Raw genomic sequence first — 22,163 nt, 5'->3', positions numbered from 1 at the left:
ATACTTAGCAATTAAAATAATGCACTAATATTACTATCGAAAATCTATTGGTAATTTCACCATTTCCCACATTGCATTCAAAAATAAATCAGTGGCTTGCAACTGTAAGCAATTCAGCTGTTACTATTTTGCTAATACCCATTTTAAAACAAATACGCTGCAAACAAAATTGTTTTAAATGCATCAGTCCTCATAAAAATAAATCACTTGTACAAGATTAAAAGTCAAACGCAAATACTCATTCAAAAACATTTTTCTCTACTAATCAACGTTCAAATTCAGAAACGTAAATATATGTAGACCCATATTTACTCAAACACACACAACTACAGCACAAAATTGCCATAACTTATAGTGATAACTGGAAACAACCACTCTGAATGAGCTCTCTCCTACCACTTTTTCTATTTCAAAAAGTGGCACAGTCATCAAAAGCAAGCAACATCCATAAGAAACAGAGTTACCAACTGCCTTCATGCTGAGAGGAGAGCCCTTTAACTCATCATTGTGGTGGTTGGTGAGTTTGGACACTTTCAAGCACATTTCTCCCATCATTGCCTATAGAAATGATCCCTGAAAGTATAGTCTTAATTCCCATTTGTTGATGGTTTAGCTAGACCATAAGAATCAGTATTTAAAGTAATGGAGACATTTTTGTACCATTTTTGAAAGTGGGTAATCGTATTGTTACCCAATTTTCACAAACATAACCTGCTCCACAAATTGAATGATTAAAGTATACAAACTATAAATGGTTTGTTGTAAGTCTAGAGACATTTTAAAATAGAATTATTTAGCAGATTATAATATTGGCATACACTAAGATGTTGGTCTTAAATATCAAACAGAATACTTAGCAATTAAAATAATGCACTAATATTACTATCGAAAATCTATTGGTAATTTTATCATTTCCCAAATTGCATTCAAAAATAAATCAGTGGCTTGCAACTGTAAGCAATTCAGCTGTTACTATTTTGCTAATACCCATTTTAAAACAAATACGCTGCAAACAAAATTGTTTTAAATGCATCAGTCCTCATAAAAATAAATCACTTGTACAAGATTAAAAGTCAAACGCAAATACAAATTCAAAAACATTTTTCTCTACTAATCAACGTTCAAATTCAGAAACGTAAAGATATGTAGACCCATATTTACTCAAACACACAACTACAGCACAAAATTGCCATAACGTATAGTGAAAACTGGAAACAACCACTCTGGATGAGCTCTCTCCTACCACTTTTTCTATTTCAAAAAGTGGCACAGTCATCAAAAGCAAGCAACATCCATAAAAAACAGAGTTGCCAACTGCCTTCATGCTGAGAAGAGAGCCCTTTAACTCATCATTGTGGTTGGTGAGTTTGGACACTTTCAAGCACATTTCTCCCATCATTGCCTATAGAAATGATCCCTAAAAGTATAGTCTTAATTCCCATTTGTTGATGGTTTAGCTAGACCATAAGAATCAGTATTTAAAGTAATGGAGACATTTTTGTACCATTTTTGAAAGTGGGTAATCGTATTGTTACCCAATTTTCACAAACATAACCTGCTCCACAAATTGAATGATTAAAGTATACAAACTATAAATGGTTTGTTGTAAGTCTAGAGACATTTTAAAATAGAATTATTTAGCAGATTATAATATTGGCATACACTAAGATGTTGGTCTTAAATATCAAACAGAATACTTAGCAATTAAAATAATGCACTAATATTACTATCGAAAATCTATTGGTAATTTTATCATTTCCCAAATTGCATTCAAAAATAAATCAGTGGCTTGCAACTGTAAGCAATTCAGCTGTTACTATTTTGCTAATACCCATTTTAAAACAAATACGCTGCAAACAAAATTGTTTTAAATGCATCAGTCCTCATAAAAATAAATCACTTGTACAAGATTAAAAGTCAAACGCAAATACTCATTCAAAAACATTTTTCACTACTAATCAACGTTCAAATTCAGAAACATAAAGATATGTAGACCCATATTTACTCAAACACACACAACTACAGCACAAAATTGCCATAACGTATAGTGAAAACTGGAAACAACCACTCTGAATGAGCTCTCTCCTACCACTTTTTCTATTTCAAAAAGTGGCACAGTCATCAAAAGCAAGCAACATCCATAAGAAACAGAGTTGCCAACTGCCTTCATGCTGAGAAGAGAGCCCTTTAACTCATCATTGTGGTTGGTGAGTTTGGACACTTTCAAGCACATTTCTCCCATCATTGCCTATAGAAATGATCCCTGAAAGTATAGTCTTAATTCCCATTTGTTGATGGTTTAGCTAGACCATAAGAATCAGTATTTAAAGTAATGGAGACATTTTTGTACCATTTTTGAAAGTGGGTAATCGTATTGTTACCCAATTTTCACAAACATAACCTGCTCCACAAATTGAATGATTAAAGTATACAAACTATAAATGGTTTGTTGTAAGTCTAGAGACATTTTAAAATAGAATTATTTAGCAGATTATAATATTGGCATACACTAAGATGTTGGTCTTAAATATCAAACAGAATACTTAGCAATTAAAATAATGCACTAATATTACTATCGAAAATCTATTGGTGATTTTATCATTTCCCAAATTGCATTCAAAAATAAATCAGTGGCTTGCAACTGTAAGCAATTCAGCTGTTACTATTTTGCTAATACCCATTTTAAAACAAATACGCTGCAAACAAAATTGTTTTAAATGCATCAGTCCTCATAAAAATAAATCACTTATACAAGATTAAAAGTCAAACGCAAATACTCATTCAAAAACGTTTTTCTCTACTAATCAACATTCAAATTCAGAAACGTAAAGATATGTAGACCCATATTTACTCAAACACACACAACTACAGCACAAAATTGCCATAACGTATAGTGAAAACTGGAAACAACCACTCTGAATGAGCTCTCTCCTACCACTTTTTCTATTTCAAAAAGTGGCACAGTCATCAAAAGCAAGCAACATCCATAAGAAACAGAGTTGCCAACTGCCTTCATGCTGAGAAGAGAGCCCTTTAACTCATCATTGTGGTTGGTGAGTTTGGACACTTTCAAGCACATTTCTCCCATCATTGCCTATAGAAATGATCCCTGAAAGTATAGTCTTAATTCCCATTTGTTGATGGTTTAGCTAGACCATAAGAATCAGTATTTAAAGTAATGGAGACATTTTTGTACCATTTTTGAAAGTGGGTAATCGTATTGTTACCCAATTTTCACAAACATAACCTGCTCCACAAATTGAATGATTAAAGTATACAAACTATAAATGGTTTGTTGTAAGTCTGGAGACATTTTAAAATAGAATTATTTAGCAGATTATAATATTGGCATACATAAAGATGTTGGTCTTAAATATCAAACAGAATACTTAGCAATTAAAATAATGCACTAATATTACTATCGAAAATCTATTGGTAATTTCATCATTTCCCACATTGCATTCAAAAATAAATCAGTGGCTTGCAACTGTAAGCAATTCAGCTGTTACTATTTTGCTAATACCCATTTTAAAACAAATTCGCTGCAAACAAAATTGTTTTAAATGCATCAGTCCTCATAAAAATAAATCACTTGTACAAGATTAAAAGTCAAACGCAAATACTCATTCAAAAACATTTTTCTCTACTAATCAACGTTCAAATTCAGAAATGTAAACCCATATTTACTCAAACACACACAACTACAGCACAAAATTGCCATAACGTATAGTGAAAACTGGAAACAACCACTCTGGATGAGCTCTCTCCTACCACTTTTTCTATTTCAAAAAGTGGCACAGTCATCAAAAGCAAGCAACATCCATAAGAAACAGAGTTGCCAACTGCCTTCATGCTGAGAAGAGAGCCCTTTAACTCATCATTGTGGTTGGTGAGTTTGGACACTTTCAAGCACATTTCTACCATCATTGCCTATAGAAATGATCCCTAAAAGTATAGTCTTAATTCCCATTTGTTGATGGTTTAGCTAGACCATAAGAATCAGTATTTAAAGTAATGGAGACATTTTTGTACCATTTTTGAAAGTGGGTAATCGTATTGTTACCCAATTTTCACAAACATAACCTGCTCCACAAATTGAATGATTAAAGTATACAAACTATAAATGGTTTGTTGTAAGTCTGGACACATTTTAAAATAGAATTATTTAGCAGATTATAATATTGGCATACATAAAGATGTTGGTCTTAAATATCAAACAGAATACTTAGCAATTAAAATAATGCACTAATATTACTATCGAAAATCTATTGGTAATTTCATCATTTCCCACATTGCATTCAAAAATAAATCAGTGGCTTGCAACTGTAAGCAATTCAGCTGTTACTATTTTGCTAATACCCATTTTAAAACAAATTCGCTGCAAACAAAATTGTTTTAAATGCATCAGTCCTCATAAAAATAAATCACTTGTACAAGATTAAAAGTCAAACGCAAATACTCATTCAAAAACATTTTTCTCTACTAATCAACGTTCAAATTCAGAAATGTAAAGATATGTAGACCCATATTTACTCAAACACACACAACTACAGCACAAAATTGCCATAACGTATAGTGAAAACTGGAAACAAACACTCTGGATGAGCTCTCTCCTACCACTTTTTCTATTTCAAAAAGTGGCACAGTCATCAAAAGCAAGCAACATCCATAAGAAACAGAGTTGCCAACTGCCTTCATGCTGAGAAGAGAGCCCTTTAACTCATCATTGTGGTTGGTGAGTTTGGACACTTTCAAGCACATTTCTCCCATCATTGCCTATAGAAATGATCCCTAAAAGTATAGTCTTAATTCCCATTTGTTGATGGTTTAGCTAGACCATAAGAATCAGTATTTAAAGTAATGGAGACATTTTTGTACCATTTTTGAAAGTGGGTAATCGTATTGTTACCCAATTTTCACAAACATAACCTGCTCCACAAATTGAATGATTAAAGTATACAAACTATAAATGGTTTGTTGTAAGTCTAGAGACATTTTAAAATAGAATTATTTAGCAGATTATAATATTGGCATACATAAAGATGTTAGTCTTAAATATCAAACAGAATACTTAGCAATTAAAATAATGCACTAATATTACTATCGAAAATCTATTGGTAATTTTATCATTTCCCAAATTGCATTCAAAAATAAATCAGTGGCTTGCAACTGTAAGCAATTCAGCTGTTACTATTTTGCTAATACCCATTTTAAAACAAATACGCTGCAAACAAAATTGTTTTAAATGCATCAGTCCTCATAAAAATAAATCACTTGTACAAGATTAAAAGTCAAACGCAAATACTCATTCAAAAACATTTTTCTCTACTAATCAACATTCAAATTCAGAAACGTAAAGATATGTAGACCCATATTTACTCAAACACACACAACTACAGCACAAAATTGCCATAACGTATAGTGAAAACTGGAAACAACCACTCTGAATGAGCTCTCTCCTACCACTTTTTCTATTTCAAAAAATGGCACAGTCATCAAAAGCAAGCAACATCCATAAGAAACAGAGTTGCCAACTGCCTTCATGCTGAGAAGAGAGCCCTTTAACTCATCATTGTGGTTGGTGAGTATTGACACTTTCAAGCACATTTCTTCCATCATTGCCTATAGAAATGATCCCTGAAAGTATAGTCTTAATTCCCATTTGTTGATGGTTTAGCTAGACCATAAGAATCAGTATTTAAAGTAATGGAGACATTTTTGTACCATTTTTGAAAGTGGGTAATCGTATTGTTACCCAATTTTCACAAACATAACCTGCTCCACAAATTGAATGATTAAAGTATACAAACTATAAATGGTTTGTTGTAAGTCTAGAGACATTTTAAAATATAATTATTTAGCAGATTATAATATTGGCATACACTAAGATGTTGGTCTTAAATATCAAACAGAATACTTAGCAATTAAAATAATGCACTAATATTACTATCGAAAATCTATTGGTAATTTTATCATTTCCCAAATTGCATTCAAAAATAAATCAGTGGCTTGCAACTGTAAGCAATTCAGCTGTTACTATTTTGCTAATACCCATTTTAAAACAAATACGCTGCAAACAAAATTGTTTTAAATGCATCAGTCCTCATAAAAATAAATCACTTGTACAAGATTAAAAGTCAAACGCAAATACTCATTCAAAAACATTTTTCTTTACTAATCAACGTTCAAATTCAGAAACGTAAAGATATGTAGACCCATATTTACTCAAACACACACAACTACAGCACAAAATTGCCATAACGTATAGTGAAAACTGGAAACAACCACTCTGAATGAGCTCTCTCCTACCACTTTTTCTATTTCAAAAAGTGGCACAGTCATCAAAAGCAAGCAACATCCAAAAGGAACAGAGTTGCCAACTGCCTTCATGCTGAGAAGAGAGCCCTTTAACTCATCATTGTGGTTGGTGAGTTTGGACACTTTCAAGCACATTTCTCCCATCATTGCCTATAGAAATGATCCCTGAAAGTATAGTCTTAATTCCCATTTGTTGATGGTTTAGCTAGACCATAAGAATCAGTATTTAAAGTAATGGAGACATTTTTGTACCATTTTTGAAAGTGGGTAATCGTATTGTTACCCAATTTTCACAAACATAACCTGCTCCACAAATTGAATGATTAAAGTATACAAACTATAAATGGTTTGTTGTAAGTCTAGAGACATTTTAAAATAGAATTATTTAGCAGATTATAATATTGGCATACACTAAGATGTTGGTCTTAAATATCAAACAGAATACTTAGCAATTAAAATAATGCACTAATATTACTATCGAAAATCTATTGGTAATTTTATCATTTCCCAAAATGCATTCAAAAATAAATCAGTGGCTTGCAACTGTAAGCAATTCAGCTTTTACTATTTTGCTAATACCCATTTTAAAACAAATACGCTGCAAACAAAATTGTTTTAAATGCATCAGTCCTCATAAAAATAAATCACTTGTACAAGATTAAAAGTCAAATGCAAATACACAATCAAAAACATTTTTCTCTACTAATCAACGTACAAATTCAGAAACGTAAAGATATGTAGACCCATATTTACTCAAACACACACAACTACAGCACAAAATTGCCATAACGTATAGTGAAAACTGGAAACAACCACTCTGAATGAGCTCTCTCCTACCACTTTTTCTATTTCAAAAAGTGGCACAGTCATCAAAAGCAAGCAATATCCATAAGAAACAGAGTTGCCAACTGCCTTCATATTGAGAAGAGAGCCCTTTAACTCATCATTGTGGTTGGTGAGTTTGGACACTTTCATGCACATTTCTCCCATCATTGCCTATAGAAATGATTCCTGAAAGTATAGTCTTAATTCCCATTTGTTGATGGTTTAGCTAGACCATAAGAATCAGTATTTAAAGTAATGGAGACATTTTTGTACCATTTTTGAAAGTGGGTAATCGTATTGTTACCCAATTTTCACAAACATAACCTGCTCCACAAATTGAATGATTAAAGTATACAAACTATGAATTTCTCCCTGGAAATGACGCAATGGACACAATTGTTCAAGTCAGTTCATCAAATGTCCAAATCCACAACACACATTGAAAGATACTTAAAAATTTTCTATCAGATGTACTATATACCAGCAAAAATTAATAGATTCTTCCCACAGCAACCAGATGTATGTTGGAGATGTGTAGAAAGAGGGGATCTTATACATATTTTCTGGGCCTGTAAAAAACTAGAGAACTTCTGGCTAGATATGGAAAAGTTCCTTTTAGAGATCTTGGGACTTAGAATTCAACTGACACCACAGTTGATACTACTACATATAGTCCCATCAAACCTAAATCTAAATAGTGCAAAAAAATATGTGCTAAACCAAATAATTAGCGCTACGATAACTGCCATAGCTCAATTATGGAAACAAGAGCAGCCCCCAACCTCTCAGACGGTAATACATAAAATAGACCTCAGCTATAAGATGGAAACTCTGGGGAAAAATGGTAGTTCTAGAATAGTTAAATTATGGATAGAGTGGGAAATATATCGAGAAGGACTATATAGTGGTAGTTGAATAAAGGATCAGAATTCTGAGTGTCGCCAAATTAATTAATCTACCCATCAAAACTATAAAATTATGAAATCATGAAATACAAACCATAGAGTAAAATGATAAAATGTCTTGTCTTGTTAGTGTTAAAGTGTGAGTCCTTGTATTGTATGTGTAATGTGTATGTTTTGTGTATTTTTAAGGGGATTGTGTACCCCCTTGGACTGTTATATGAAATTTTGAAACAATAAAAAAAATAAAAAATAAAAAAAATAAAGTATACAAACTATAAATGGTTTGTTGTAAGTCTAGAGACATTTTAAAATAGAATTATTTAGCAGATTATAATATTGGCATACATAAAGATGTTGGTCTTAAATATCAAACAGAATACTTAGCAATTAAAATAATGCACTAATATTACTATCGAAAATCTATTGGTAATTTCATCATTTCCCACATTGCATTAAAAAATAAATCAGTGGCTTGCAAGTGTAAGCAATTCAGCTGTTACTATTTTGCTAATACCCATTTTAAAACAAATATGCTGCAAACAAAATTGTTTTAAATGAATCAGTACTCAAAAAAATAAATCACTTGTACAAGATTAAAAGTCAAACGCAAATACTCATTCAAAAACATTTTTCTCTACTAATCAACATTCAAAATTCAGAAGCGTAAAGATATGTAGACCCATATTTACTCAAACACACACAACTACAGCACAAAATTGCCATAACGTATAGTGAAAACTGGAAACAACCACTCTGAATGAGCTCTCTCCTACCACTTTTTCTATTTCAAAGAGTGGCATAGTCATCAAAAGCAAGCAACAACCATAAGAAACAGAGTTGCCAACTGCCTCCATGCTGAGAAGAGAGCCCTTTAACTCATCATTGTGGTTGGTGAGTTTGGACACTTTCAAGCACATTTCTCGCATCATTGCCTATAGAAATGATTCCTGAAAGTATAGTCTTAATTCCCATTTGTTGATGGTTTAGCTAGACCATAAGAATCAGTATTTAAAGTAATGGAGACATTTTTGTACCATTTTTGAAAGTGGGTAATCGTATTGTTACCCAATTTTCACAAACATAACCTGCTCCACAAATTGAATGATTAAAGTATACAAACTATAAATGGTTTGTTGTAAGTCTAGAGACATTTTAAAATAGAATTATTTAGCAGATTATAATATTGGCATACATAGAGATGTTGGTCTTAAATATCAAACAGAATACTTAGCAATTAAAATAATGCACTAATATTACTATCGAAAATCTATTGGTAATTTCATCATTTCCCACATTGCATTCAAAAATAAATCAGTGGCTTGCAACTGTAAGCAATTCAGCTGTTACTATTTTGCTAATACCCATTTTAAAACAAATACGCTGCAAACAAAATTGTTTTAAATGCATCAGTCCTCATAAAAATAAATCACTTGTACAAGATTAAAAGTCAAACGCAAATACTCGTTCAAAAACATTTTTCTCTACTAATCAACGTTCAAATTCAGAAACGTAAAGATATGTAGACCCATATTTACTCAAACACACACAACTACAGCACAAAATTGCCATAACGTATAGTGAAAACTGGAAACAACCACTCTGAATGAGCTCTCACCTACCACTTTTTCTATTTCAAAAAGTGGCACAGTCATCAAAACCAAGCAACATCCATAAGAAACAGAGTTGCCAACTGCCTTCATGCTGAGAAGAGAGCCCTTTAACACATCATTGTGGTTGGTGAGTTTGGACACTTTCAAGCACATTTCTCCCATCATTGCCTATATAAATGATCCCTGAAAGTATAGTCTTAATTCCCATTTGTTGATGGTTTAGCTAGACCATAAGAATCAGTATTTAAAGAAATGGAGACATTTTTGTACCATTTTTGAAACTGGGTAATCGTATTGTTACCCAATTTTCACAAACATAACCTGCTCCACAAATTGAATGATTGAAGTATACAAACTATAAATGGTTTGTTGTAAGTCTAGAGACATTTTAAAATAGAATTATTTAGCAGATTATAATATTGGCATACATAGAGATGTTGGTCTTAAATATCAAGCAGAATACTTAGCAATTAAAATAATGCACTAATATTACTATCGAAAATCTATTGGTAATTTCACCATTTCCCACATTGCATTCAAAAATAAATCAGTGGCTTGCAACTGTAAGCAATTCAGCTGTTACTATTTTGCTAATACCCATTTTAAAACAAATACGCTGCAAACAAAATTGTTTTAAATGCATCAGTCCTCATAAAAATAAATCACTTGTACAAGATTAAAAGTCAAACGCAAATACTCATTCAAAAACATTTTTCTCTACTAATCAACGTTCAAATTCAGAAACGTAAATATATGTAGACCCATATTTACTCAAACACACACAACTACAGCACAAAATTGCCATAACTTATAGTGATAACTGGAAACAACCACTCTGAATGAGCTCTCTCCTACCACTTTTTCTATTTCAAAAAGTGGCACAGTCATCAAAAGCAAGCAACATCCATAAGAAACAGAGTTACCAACTGCCTTCATGCTGAGAGGAGAGCCCTTTAACTCATCATTGTGGTGGTTGGTGAGTTTGGACACTTTCAAGCACATTTCTCCCATCATTGCCTATAGAAATGATCCCTGAAAGTATAGTCTTAATTCCCATTTGTTGATGGTTTAGCTAGACCATAAGAATCAGTATTTAAAGTAATGGAGACATTTTTGTACCATTTTTGAAAGTGGGTAATCGTATTGTTACCCAATTTTCACAAACATAACCTGCTCCACAAATTGAATGATTAAAGTATACAAACTATAAATGGTTTGTTGTAAGTCTAGAGACATTTTAAAATAGAATTATTTAGCAGATTATAATATTGGCATACACTAAGATGTTGGTCTTAAATATCAAACAGAATACTTAGCAATTAAAATAATGCACTAATATTACTATCGAAAATCTATTGGTAATTTTATCATTTCCCAAATTGCATTCAAAAATAAATCAGTGGCTTGCAACTGTAAGCAATTCAGCTGTTACTATTTTGCTAATACCCATTTTAAAACAAATACGCTGCAAACAAAATTGTTTTAAATGCATCAGTCCTCATAAAAATAAATCACTTGTACAAGATTAAAAGTCAAACGCAAATACAAATTCAAAAACATTTTTCTCTACTAATCAACGTTCAAATTCAGAAACGTAAAGATATGTAGACCCATATTTACTCAAACACACAACTACAGCACAAAATTGCCATAACGTATAGTGAAAACTGGAAACAACCACTCTGGATGAGCTCTCTCCTACCACTTTTTCTATTTCAAAAAGTGGCACAGTCATCAAAAGCAAGCAACATCCATAAAAAACAGAGTTGCCAACTGCCTTCATGCTGAGAAGAGAGCCCTTTAACTCATCATTGTGGTTGGTGAGTTTGGACACTTTCAAGCACATTTCTCCCATCATTGCCTATAGAAATGATCCCTAAAAGTATAGTCTTAATTCCCATTTGTTGATGGTTTAGCTAGACCATAAGAATCAGTATTTAAAGTAATGGAGACATTTTTGTACCATTTTTGAAAGTGGGTAATCGTATTGTTACCCAATTTTCACAAACATAACCTGCTCCACAAATTGAATGATTAAAGTATACAAACTATAAATGGTTTGTTGTAAGTCTAGAGACATTTTAAAATAGAATTATTTAGCAGATTATAATATTGGCATACACTAAGATGTTGGTCTTAAATATCAAACAGAATACTTAGCAATTAAAATAATGCACTAATATTACTATCGAAAATCTATTGGTAATTTTATCATTTCCCAAATTGCATTCAAAAATAAATCAGTGGCTTGCAACTGTAAGCAATTCAGCTGTTACTATTTTGCTAATACCCATTTTAAAACAAATACGCTGCAAACAAAATTGTTTTAAATGCATCAGTCCTCATAAAAATAAATCACTTGTACAAGATTAAAAGTCAAACGCAAATACTCATTCAAAAACATTTTTCACTACTAATCAACGTTCAAATTCAGAAACATAAAGATATGTAGACCCATATTTACTCAAACACACACAACTACAGCACAAAATTGCCATAACGTATAGTGAAAACTGGAAACAACCACTCTGAATGAGCTCTCTCCTACCACTTTTTCTATTTCAAAAAGTGGCACAGTCATCAAAAGCAAGCAACATCCATAAGAAACAGAGTTGCCAACTGCCTTCATGCTGAGAAGAGAGCCCTTTAACTCATCATTGTGGTTGGTGAGTTTGGACACTTTCAAGCACATTTCTCCCATCATTGCCTATAGAAATGATCCCTGAAAGTATAGTCTTAATTCCCATTTGTTGATGGTTTAGCTAGACCATAAGAATCAGTATTTAAAGTAATGGAGACATTTTTGTACCATTTTTGAAAGTGGGTAATCGTATTGTTACCCAATTTTCACAAACATAACCTGCTCCACAAATTGAATGATTAAAGTATACAAACTATAAATGGTTTGTTGTAAGTCTAGAGACATTTTAAAATAGAATTATTTAGCAGATTATAATATTGGCATACACTAAGATGTTGGTCTTAAATATCAAACAGAATACTTAGCAATTAAAATAATGCACTAATATTACTATCGAAAATCTATTGGTAATTTTATCATTTCCCAAATTGCATTCAAAAATAAATCAGTGGCTTGCAACTGTAAGCAATTCAGCTGTTACTATTTTGCTAATACCCATTTTAAAACAAATACGCTGCAAACAAAATTGTTTTAAATGCATCAGTCCTCATAAAAATAAATCACTTGTACAAGATTAAAAGTCAAACGCAAATACTCATTCAAAAACATTTTTCACTACTAATCAACGTTCAAATTCAGAAACATAAAGATATGTAGACCCATATTTACTCAAACACACACAACTACAGCACAAAATTGCCATAACGTATAGTGAAAACTGGAAACAACCACTCTGAATGAGCTCTCTCCTACCACTTTTTCTATTTCAAAAAGTGGCACAGTCATCAAAAGCAAGCAACATCCATAAGAAACAGAGTTGCCAACTGCCTTCATGCTGAGAAGAGAGCCCTTTAACTCATCATTGTGGTTGGTGAGTTTGGACACTTTCAAGCACATTTCTCCCATCATTGCCTATAGAAATAATCCCTGAAAGTATAGTCTTAATTCCCATTTGTTGATGGTTTAGCTAGACCATAAGAATAAGTATTTAAAGTAATGGAGACATTTTTGTACCATTTTTGAAAGTGGGTAATCGTATTGTTACCCAATTTTCACAAACATAACCTGCTCCACAAATTGAATGATCAAAGTATACAAACTATAAATGGTTTGTTGTAAGTCTAGAGACATTTTAAAATAGAATTATTTAGCAGATTATAATATTGGCATACATAAAGATGTTAGTCTTAAATATCAAACAGAATACTTAGCAATTAAAATAATGCACTAATATTACTATCGAAAATCTATTGGTAATTTCATCATTTCCCACATTGCATTCAAAAATAAATCAGTGGCTTGCAACTGTAAGCAATTCAGCTGTTACTATTTTGCTAATACCCATTTTAAAACAAATATGCTGCAAACAAAATTGTTTTAAATGCATCAGTCCTCATAAAAATAAATCACTTGTACAAGATTAAAAGTCAAATGCAAATACACAATCAAAAACATTTTTCTCTACTAATCAACATACAAATTCAGAAACATAAAGATATGTAGACCCATATTTACTCAAACACACACAACTACAGCACAAAATTGCCATAACGTATAGTGAAAACTGGAAACAACCACTCTGAATGAGCTCTCTCCTACCACTTTTTCTATTTCAAAAAGTGGCACAGTCATCAAAAGCAAGCAACATCCATAAGAAACAGAGTTGCCAACTGCCTTCATGCTGAGAAGAGAGCCCTTTAACTCATCATTGTGGTTGGTGAGTTTGGACACTTTCCAGCACATTTCTCCCATCATTGCCTATAGAAATGATCCCTGAAAGTATAGTCTTAATTCCCATTTGTTGATGGTTTAGCTAGACCATAAGAATCAGTATTTAAAGTAATGGAGACATTTTTGTACCATTTCTGAAAGTGGGTAATCGTATTGTTACCCAATTTTCACAAACATAACCTGCTCCACAAATTGAATGATTAAAGTATACAAACTATAAATGGTTTGTTGTAAGTCTGGAGACATTTTAAAATAGAATTATTTAGCAGATTATAATATTGGCATACACTAAGATGTTGGTCTTAAATATCAAACAGAATACTTAGCAATTAAAATAATGCACTAATATTACTATCGAAAATCTATTGGTAATTTCATCATTTCCCACATTGCATTCAAAAATAAATCAGTGGCTTGCAACTGTAAGCAATTCAGCTGTTACTATTTTGCTAATACCCATTTTAAAACAAATATGCTACAAAAAAAATTGTTTTAAATGCATCAGTCCTCATAAAAATAAATCACTTGTACAAGATTAAAAGTCAAACGCAAATACTCATTCAAAAACATTTTTCTCTACTATTCAACGTAAAGATATGTAGACCCATATTTACTCAAACACACACAACTACAGCACAAAATTGCCATAACGTATAATGAAAACTGGAAACAACCACTCTGAATGAGCTCTCTCCTACCACTTTTTCAATTTCAAAAAGTGGCACAGTCATCAAAAGCAAGCAACATCCATAAGAAACAGAGTTGCCAACTGCCTTCATGCTGAGAAGAGAGCCCTTTAACTCATCATTGTGGTTGGTGAGTTTGGACACTTTCAAGCACATTTCTCCCATCATTGCCTATAGAAATGATCTCTGAAAGTATAGTCTTAATTCCCATTTGTTGATGGTTTAGCTAGACCATAAGAATCAGTATTTAAAGTAATGGAGACATTTTTGTACCATTTTTGAAAGTGGGTTATCGTACTGTTACCCAATTTTCACAAACATAACCTGCTCCACAAATTGAATGATTAAAGTATACAAACTATAAATGGTTTGTTGTAAGTCTAGAGACATTTTAAAATAGAATTATTTAGCAGATTATAATATTGGCATACACTAAGATGTTGGTCTTAAATATCAAACAGAATACTTAGCAATTAAAATAATGCACTAATATTACTATCGAAAATCTATTGGTAATTTTATCATTTCCCAAAATGCATTCAAAAATAAATCAGTGGCTTGCAACTGTAAGCAATTCAGCTTTTACTATTTTGCTAATACCCATTTTAAAACAAATACGCTGCAAACAAAATTGTTTTAAATGCATCAGTCCTCATAAAAATAAATCACTTGTACAAGATTAAAAGTCAAATGCAAATACTCAATCAAAAACATTTTTCTCTACTAATCAACGTTCAAATTCAGAAACGTAAAGATATGTAGACCCATATTTACTCAAACACACACAACTACAGCACAAAATTGCCATAACGTATAGTGAAAACCGGAAACAACCACTCTGAATGAGCTCTCTCCTACCACTTTTTCTATTTCAAAAAGTGGCACAGTCATCAAAAGCAAGCAACATCCATAAGAAACAGAGTTGCCAACTGCCTTCATGCTGAGAAGAGATCCCTTTAACTCATCATTGTGGTTGGTGAGTTTGGACACTTTCAAGCACATTTCTCCCATCATTGCCTATAGAAATGATCCCTGAAAGTATAGTCTTAATTCCCATTTGTTGATGGTTTAGCTAGACCATAAGAATCAGTATTTAAAGTAATGGAGACATTTTTGTACCATTTTTGAAAGTGGGTAATCGTATTGTTACCCAATTTTCACAAACATAACCTGCTCCACAAATTGAATGATTAAAGTATACAAACTATAAATGGTTTGTTGTAAGTCTGGAGACATTTTAAAATAAAATTATTTAGCAGATTATAATATTGGCATACATAAAGATGTTGGTCTTAAATATCAAACAGAATACTTAGCAATTAAAATAATGCACTAATATTACTATCGAAAATCTATTGGTAATTTCATCATTTCCCACATTGCATTCAAAAATAAATCAGTGGCTTGCAACTGTAAGCAATTCAGCTGTTACTATTTTGCTAATACCCATTTTAAAACAAATATGCTACAAAAAAATTGTTTTAAATGCATCAGTCCTCATAAAAATAAATCACTTGTACAAGATTAAAAGTCAAACGCAAATACTCATTCAAAAACATTTTTCTCTACTAATCAACGTTCAAATTCAGAAACGTAAAGATATGTAGACCCATATTTATTTAAACACACACAACTACAGCACAAAATTGCCATAACGTATAATGAAAACTGGAAACAACCACTCTGAATGAGCTCTCTCTTACCACTTTTTCTATTTCAAAAAGTGGCACAGTCATCAAAAGCAAGCAACATCCATAAGAAACAGAGTTGCCAACTGCCTTCATGCTGAGAAGAGAGCCCTTTAACTCATCATTGTGGTTGGTGAGTTTGGACACTTTCAAGCACATTTCTCCCATCATTGCCTATAGAAATGATCCCTGAAAGTATAGTCTTAATTCCCATTTGTTGATGGTTTAGCTAGACCATAAGAATCAGTATTTAAAGTAATGGAGACATTTTTGTACCATTTTTGAAAGTGGGTAATCGTATTGTTACCCAATTTTCACAATCATAACCTGCTCCACAAATTGAATGATTAAAGTATACAAACTATAAATGGTTTGTTGTAAGTCTAGAGACATTTTAAAATAGAATTACAGATAGCGCCGGCCTTATTATTGCCGCCTGGACGCCATGGCGGAGGTTCTGGCGCATCGATATTTTTATGGCGCTGGCGTCCGCCAAGCGACATGGTTGCTCGCCATGTAATACAATCTGCCACCACTGGGTGGCTAATGCTCCATCAAGATACAGTCGGAGTGATTCCTCCATTCGCCGTATGGAGCGCGCTTACTATACTGTATGAGAAGCTCGTGCGCGATTAGACGCTCATGCGCGATGAGGTGCTCGTGGGAAATGATAAAGTACAGTACAGTACAGTAAAGTAAATTAAAATGAGACACTAGTGAACGTACAGTACAGTACAAGTGAGCAAATGGAGGAGGCGCTGAAGTCAAAGTGCCTCCTGCCTTTCCAGAGTTGGACGGTATCGACTTGCACTAAAATAAAGTACAGTACTACAGTACATGACAGCACTAATCTATGAAAGGACAAACTCAGACAATCCATGAAAGAACTACAGGTATCAGACGCTGGCGGGCCGTCCTCGGGGTTCTCACCAGGGGGGCGTCTCAGAGGCTGCAGGGGTACTGGTTTTGCCATCACATCCTGCCACGGGTTACATGACCGTACAGTAGTCTAGTGGTTAGCTGCGCGGCAATCCAAGCAGGAGGCCCGAGTTCGATTACGGAGGGGAGGGGGTTGTAAGATAATTTTGATGTTTATTTATTTATTCATTCATTCATTCATTTATTTATTTATTGACAGACCAGACTTCACGGAGGTTCAGGCGCATCTGCGGCCGAATCTAGATAGTACACTCGGGAGATTTAGCCGCTAATGCGACTGAACCTCCGCGAGGACCAAGAGTTACAGTATGAGTTGAAGCGTCCAGTGCGAGGTTTGCCGGGGGTGACTGGTTTAAGAAAGCCCTGTTTCACACGCTGCAATACTGTATTGTCTCTTGCAAGGAGTAATGAAGTCAAGCGCCTCCTCCCCTCCCCCCAGGGGTGGAGGGGGTCGGCTAATACAGGTCATTACACTTCAACATCTCCTGCAGAGCAAAGAATCCACGAAGGGGCGGGCCGTGCCGTCCTCGGGGTTCTCGCCAGGGGGGCGTCTCAGAGGCTGCAGGGGTACTGGTTTTGCCATCACAACTGCTGCTCCTCCTCCTCCTGCCACGGGTTACATGACCGCGCAGTAGTCTAGTGGTTAGCTGCGCGGCAATCCAAGCAGGAGGCCCGAGTTCGATTACGGAGGGGAGGGGGTTGTAAGATAATTTTGATGTTTATTTATGTATTCATTCATTCATTCATTTATTTATTTATTTATTTATTTAAATGCACAGTAATCAATAAAACTAGCGTAGACTACTAAATGTGTACTGAAGGATTCACAAGCCGAGTCCTGACAGACCAGACTTCACGGAGGTTCAGGCGCATCTGCGGCCGAATCTAGATAGTACACTCGGGAGATTTAGCCGCTAATGCGACTGAACCTCCGCGAGGACCAAGAGTTACAGTATGAGTTGAAGCGTCCAGTGCGAGGTTTGCCGGGGGTGACTGGTTTAAGAAAGCCCTGTTTCACACGCTGCAATACTGTATTGTCTCTTGCAAGGAGTAATGAAGTCAAGAGCCTCCTCCCCTCCCCCCAGGGGTGGAGGGGGTCGGCTAATACAGGTCATTACACTTCAACATCTCCTGCAGAGCAAAGAATCCACGAAGGGGCGGGCCGTGCCGTCCTCTGGGTTCTCGCCAGGGGGGCGTCTCAGAGGCTGCAGGGGTACTGGTTTTGCCATCACAACTGCTGCTCCTCCTCCTCCTGCCACGGGTTACATGACTGTGCAGTAGTCTAGTGGTTAGCTGCGCGGCAATCCAAGCAGGAGGCCCGAGTTCGATTACGGAGGGGAGGGGGTTGTAAGATAATTTTGATGTTTATTTATGTATTCATTCATTCATTCATTCATTTATTTATTTATTTATTTATTTATTTATTTATTTATAAATGCACAGTAATCAATAAAACTAGCGTAGACCACTAAATGTGTACTGAAGGATTCACAAGCCGAGTCCTGACAGACCAGACTTCACGGAGGTTCAGGCGCATCTGCGGCCGAATCTAGATAGTACACTCGGGAGATTTAGCCGCTAATGCGACTGAACCTCCGCGAGGACCAAGAGTTACAGTATGAGTTGAAGCGTCCAGTGCGAGGTTTGCCGGGGGTGACTGGTTTAAGAAAGCCCTGTTTCACACGCTGCAATACTGTATTGTCTCTTGCAAGGAGTAATGAAGTCAAGCGCCTCCTCCCCTCCCCCCAGGGGTGGAGGGGGTCGGCTAATACAGGTCATTACACTTCAACATCTCCTGCAGAGCAAAGAATCCACGAAGGGGCGGGCCGTGCCGTCCTCGGGGTTCTCGCCAGGGGGGCGTCTCAGAGGCTGCAGGGGTACTGGTTTTGCCATCACAACTGCTGCTCCTCCTCCTCCTCCTGCCACGGGTTACATGACCGTGCAGTAGTCTAGTGGTTAGCTGCGCGGCAATCCAAGCAGGAGGCCCGAGTTCGATTACGGAGGGGAGGGGGTTGTAAGATAATTTTGATGTTTATTTATGTATTCATTCATTCATTCATTTATTTATTTATTTATTTATTTAAATGCACAGTAATCAATAAAACTAGCGTAGACCACTAAATGTGTACTGAAGGATTCACAAGCCGAGTCCTGACAGACCAGACTTCACGGAGGTTCAGGCGCATCTGCGGCCGAATCTAGATAGTACACTCGGGAGATTTAGCCGCTAATGCGACTGAACCTCCGCGAGGACCAAGAGTTACAGTATGAGTTGAAGCGTCCAGTGCGAGGTTTGCCGGGGGTGACTGGTTTAAGAAAGCCCTGTTTCACACGCTGCAATACTGTATTGTCTCTTGCAAGGAGTAATGAAGTCAAGCGCCTCCTCCCCTCCCCCCAGGGGTGGAGGGGGTCGGCTAATACAGGTCATTACACTTCAACATCTCCTGCAGAGCAAAGAATCCACGAAGGGGCGGGCCGTGCCAGACGTGCTTCCAGAGCTGGCGGGCCATCCTCAGGGTTTTTTCTATTGGAATACAGTGTGTACAGTATTTTGTAGAATGATATTTAATAAAACTATACAGTACAGTATGTCCTAGCGATTTAGTATCTCCAAACTCTTTTAAATAAAGTTTTGGGCGCATGATGAAAGTCATGTGTCTAGGACCCCCGCGCCGAAATTTTGCGTCACCTGTGCTTTATTGTACTGTATGCTGTGCACCACTGCATTGTACAGTACAATGGCGGAGCGCAGAGAGGGCCCGTACAGCACCCGGGAGCTGAGGCACCTTGTGCGCTGGAGAGACAGGACTCTCTCCAGCAACAAGGAGAAAATGAAGGCCTACAGAAAGGCTCGCAGGGCTATCCTTAGGGACACTGGCCGTCAGCGGTCTATCCGCTCCTTAGAGCGGCGCTGGAGTGACCTGGTCAGGAGGGATCCTGAGAGACTTCAGGCCATCAGGCGCTGTAAGCACAGTACTGTACAGTATTTTGTAGGAGACTGGTCCCACGTTTCTACAGTACGTGTATCCCCCTGGTAACTGGAGATACTGTACTGTAGCGCAAAGCTGCAACGAATAATGTGGGACTTGATAATTACAGTATGACATGAAATTTAAAATTAGTTTTTACACAAATAGGGACACACCTACTGTAAATACAGTAGGGGCACAGTACAGTTTTTCATGGTCTGTACCGAGGGGGGTACAGGGAGGGGGGGTTGGCGGCTCTAGAGAGCACCGTCGATATGGTCTGTGTGGGCCCTGGGCAGCAGACCATATCAACGGCGCACTTTCATGCCCCCCCCCCCCCCCGCTCGCGGATTTATTCCGCATTTATTTACTGTAGCTGGTACAGATCGTGAAAAACGGTACTGTACTGGCTAAATCAGTACAGCAGGAGGGTATGTGGGGGCCCCCTGATGTGTGGGAGCCCGGGGCGTCCGCCCCTACTTTAATCCTCCACTGTCCCACGCACTGTAATACCAGTGTGGTTCCGCCATGTGTATCCTATAATAATACAGTATTTGGGGTGCCATGTACAGTATTACCAGTGCGGCCCTCCATGTGTACAGTATCATACTGCACTGTACTGTATACTGCAATAACACTGTACCCGGGGTTACAATATTTGTCACAATGTTTTTTTTTAATATACAGACCTGTCCCGCCAACGTCGGAGGGAGGAGAGGCGGAGCCACCCCCTTGGCACTGAGGAGACAGAGGAGGAGGAGCAGGAGCCAGGCAGTGAGTACAGTGGTACAGTACGGGATGCGGTCATAATGTCGAATGACATAATGTCGAATGTCAAAATGTCGACACCACAATGTCAAATGTGTAAAAATGTCGACATGGGTTAATGTCGACATTTCAAAAATGTCGACTGTCATAATGTCGACTGGGGTTATGTCGAATTGCTCTTTTGGGGTTTTTTTGGTGCCGACATGTGCCGACAGGCGGTGGTTCATGCCCTACAGTACCATCCACTAGGGCGTGGAGGAGGTTATTAAAGCTGTGGCGAGCGAAGCGAGCCACCGTGCCCTAAGCATCGCGAGCGAAGCGAGCGATGCGAGGGTCCGATTCACTATGTCAACAGTGTCCATGTCGACACTGTTGACATTTCGGGCCAAAAAAAACCCAAAAGAGCAATTCGACATAACCCCAGTGTGTGAATAGGGATCAACAATGCGGTGTACTGTAGGAAGGAAGAGGAGGAGGAGGTGGAGCAGCAGGAGGACCAGGAGCCAGGCAGTGAGTACAGTGGTCCGGTGGAGGGGGTGCTTTGTGGGATGCGGAGGTGGGGGTTGGCTGTTGAAGTGGGTGGAAGTGCAGGTGGTTCTGGTGGAACTGAAGATGCCGTTCAGCGAAGGCATTCACTTTGGGGTGCACTGCATTGAGTGTCACGCAGCCTTTGGGCCTTTGCTGGTTGTACAGTACATACTGTATGTACACATCCCAGCATGCCACTTTTTGTATACAGTACAGTATGATGGATTGTTAAAACTGTGGCATGGCATGCTGGGTGGGATGTGTACAGTACTTCCACAACAATTGGAGGGCCATGACTTTGACACAACCGTTCTATGGAGTTCTAAAAGTAGAAGGGAATTTACTGTACAGTACAGTACGTTTACAATGTTTTTTTTTTTGTTTTTTTTAATGCAGCATCACTAGGCCACACCCGGGAAGAAGAGGCGGTTCCCCTCGACACCCAGGAGGAAGAGGAGGAGGAGGTGGAGCAGCAGGAGGACCAGGAGCCAGGCAGTGAGTACAGTGGTCCGGTGGAGGGGGTGCTTTGTGGGATGCGGAGGTGGGGGTTGGCTG

At 36.5% G+C, this 22,163-nt stretch overlaps 19 non-coding genes across 19 annotated transcripts; all 19 read right to left on the bottom strand.

Annotated features, from left to right (window-relative positions):
- Positions 1 to 370: 370 nt before the first annotated feature.
- LOC146061332 (small nucleolar RNA U3) lies at positions 371 to 589 on the bottom strand. The gene has a single exon (XR_014470850.1). It is a non-coding gene; the product is annotated as a small nucleolar RNA U3 (small nucleolar RNA).
- A 628-nt stretch (positions 590 to 1,217) lies between these two features.
- LOC146061127 (small nucleolar RNA U3) lies at positions 1,218 to 1,433 on the bottom strand. The gene has a single exon (XR_014470673.1). It is a non-coding gene; the product is annotated as a small nucleolar RNA U3 (small nucleolar RNA).
- A 630-nt stretch (positions 1,434 to 2,063) lies between these two features.
- Positions 2,064 to 2,279, bottom strand: LOC146061040 (small nucleolar RNA U3). Its single transcript, XR_014470597.1, has one exon. It is a non-coding gene; the product is annotated as a small nucleolar RNA U3 (small nucleolar RNA).
- A 630-nt stretch (positions 2,280 to 2,909) lies between these two features.
- LOC146061039 (small nucleolar RNA U3) lies at positions 2,910 to 3,125 on the bottom strand. The gene has a single exon (XR_014470596.1). It is a non-coding gene; the product is annotated as a small nucleolar RNA U3 (small nucleolar RNA).
- A 620-nt stretch (positions 3,126 to 3,745) lies between these two features.
- Positions 3,746 to 3,961, bottom strand: LOC146061165 (small nucleolar RNA U3). Its single transcript, XR_014470706.1, has one exon. It is a non-coding gene; the product is annotated as a small nucleolar RNA U3 (small nucleolar RNA).
- Positions 3,962 to 4,591: 630 nt separating this feature from the next.
- On the bottom strand, positions 4,592 to 4,807 carry LOC146061336 (small nucleolar RNA U3). Its single transcript, XR_014470854.1, has one exon. It is a non-coding gene; the product is annotated as a small nucleolar RNA U3 (small nucleolar RNA).
- Positions 4,808 to 5,437: 630 nt separating this feature from the next.
- LOC146060944 (small nucleolar RNA U3) lies at positions 5,438 to 5,653 on the bottom strand. Its single transcript, XR_014470512.1, has one exon. It is a non-coding gene; the product is annotated as a small nucleolar RNA U3 (small nucleolar RNA).
- Positions 5,654 to 6,283: 630 nt separating this feature from the next.
- Positions 6,284 to 6,499, bottom strand: LOC146061209 (small nucleolar RNA U3). Its single transcript, XR_014470743.1, has one exon. It is a non-coding gene; the product is annotated as a small nucleolar RNA U3 (small nucleolar RNA).
- Positions 6,500 to 7,129: 630 nt separating this feature from the next.
- Positions 7,130 to 7,345, bottom strand: LOC146061278 (small nucleolar RNA U3). The gene has a single exon (XR_014470804.1). It is a non-coding gene; the product is annotated as a small nucleolar RNA U3 (small nucleolar RNA).
- Positions 7,346 to 8,795: 1,450 nt separating this feature from the next.
- On the bottom strand, positions 8,796 to 9,011 carry LOC146061390 (small nucleolar RNA U3). Its single transcript, XR_014470901.1, has one exon. It is a non-coding gene; the product is annotated as a small nucleolar RNA U3 (small nucleolar RNA).
- A 630-nt stretch (positions 9,012 to 9,641) lies between these two features.
- Positions 9,642 to 9,857, bottom strand: LOC146061420 (small nucleolar RNA U3). The gene has a single exon (XR_014470925.1). It is a non-coding gene; the product is annotated as a small nucleolar RNA U3 (small nucleolar RNA).
- Positions 9,858 to 10,487: 630 nt separating this feature from the next.
- LOC146061330 (small nucleolar RNA U3) lies at positions 10,488 to 10,706 on the bottom strand. Its single transcript, XR_014470849.1, has one exon. It is a non-coding gene; the product is annotated as a small nucleolar RNA U3 (small nucleolar RNA).
- Positions 10,707 to 11,334: 628 nt separating this feature from the next.
- LOC146061126 (small nucleolar RNA U3) lies at positions 11,335 to 11,550 on the bottom strand. The gene has a single exon (XR_014470672.1). It is a non-coding gene; the product is annotated as a small nucleolar RNA U3 (small nucleolar RNA).
- A 630-nt stretch (positions 11,551 to 12,180) lies between these two features.
- On the bottom strand, positions 12,181 to 12,396 carry LOC146061038 (small nucleolar RNA U3). The gene has a single exon (XR_014470595.1). It is a non-coding gene; the product is annotated as a small nucleolar RNA U3 (small nucleolar RNA).
- A 630-nt stretch (positions 12,397 to 13,026) lies between these two features.
- Positions 13,027 to 13,242, bottom strand: LOC146061226 (small nucleolar RNA U3). Its single transcript, XR_014470756.1, has one exon. It is a non-coding gene; the product is annotated as a small nucleolar RNA U3 (small nucleolar RNA).
- Positions 13,243 to 13,872: 630 nt separating this feature from the next.
- Positions 13,873 to 14,088, bottom strand: LOC146061078 (small nucleolar RNA U3). The gene has a single exon (XR_014470630.1). It is a non-coding gene; the product is annotated as a small nucleolar RNA U3 (small nucleolar RNA).
- Positions 14,089 to 14,702: 614 nt separating this feature from the next.
- LOC146061125 (small nucleolar RNA U3) lies at positions 14,703 to 14,918 on the bottom strand. The gene has a single exon (XR_014470671.1). It is a non-coding gene; the product is annotated as a small nucleolar RNA U3 (small nucleolar RNA).
- Positions 14,919 to 15,548: 630 nt separating this feature from the next.
- Positions 15,549 to 15,764, bottom strand: LOC146061222 (small nucleolar RNA U3). Its single transcript, XR_014470753.1, has one exon. It is a non-coding gene; the product is annotated as a small nucleolar RNA U3 (small nucleolar RNA).
- Positions 15,765 to 16,393: 629 nt separating this feature from the next.
- Positions 16,394 to 16,609, bottom strand: LOC146061265 (small nucleolar RNA U3). The gene has a single exon (XR_014470792.1). It is a non-coding gene; the product is annotated as a small nucleolar RNA U3 (small nucleolar RNA).
- Between the last annotated feature and the right edge of the window lie 5,554 nt (positions 16,610 to 22,163).

The sequence above is a fragment of the Crinia signifera genome, chromosome 2 (assembly GCF_055691185.1).
Source record: "Crinia signifera chromosome 2, ASM5569118v1, whole genome shotgun sequence".
In the NCBI taxonomy this organism is placed as follows: Eukaryota; Metazoa; Chordata; class Amphibia; order Anura; family Myobatrachidae; genus Crinia; species Crinia signifera.
Note: the sequence above shows the minus strand (reverse complement) of the source record. Positions and strands in the feature narration are given on the sequence as shown.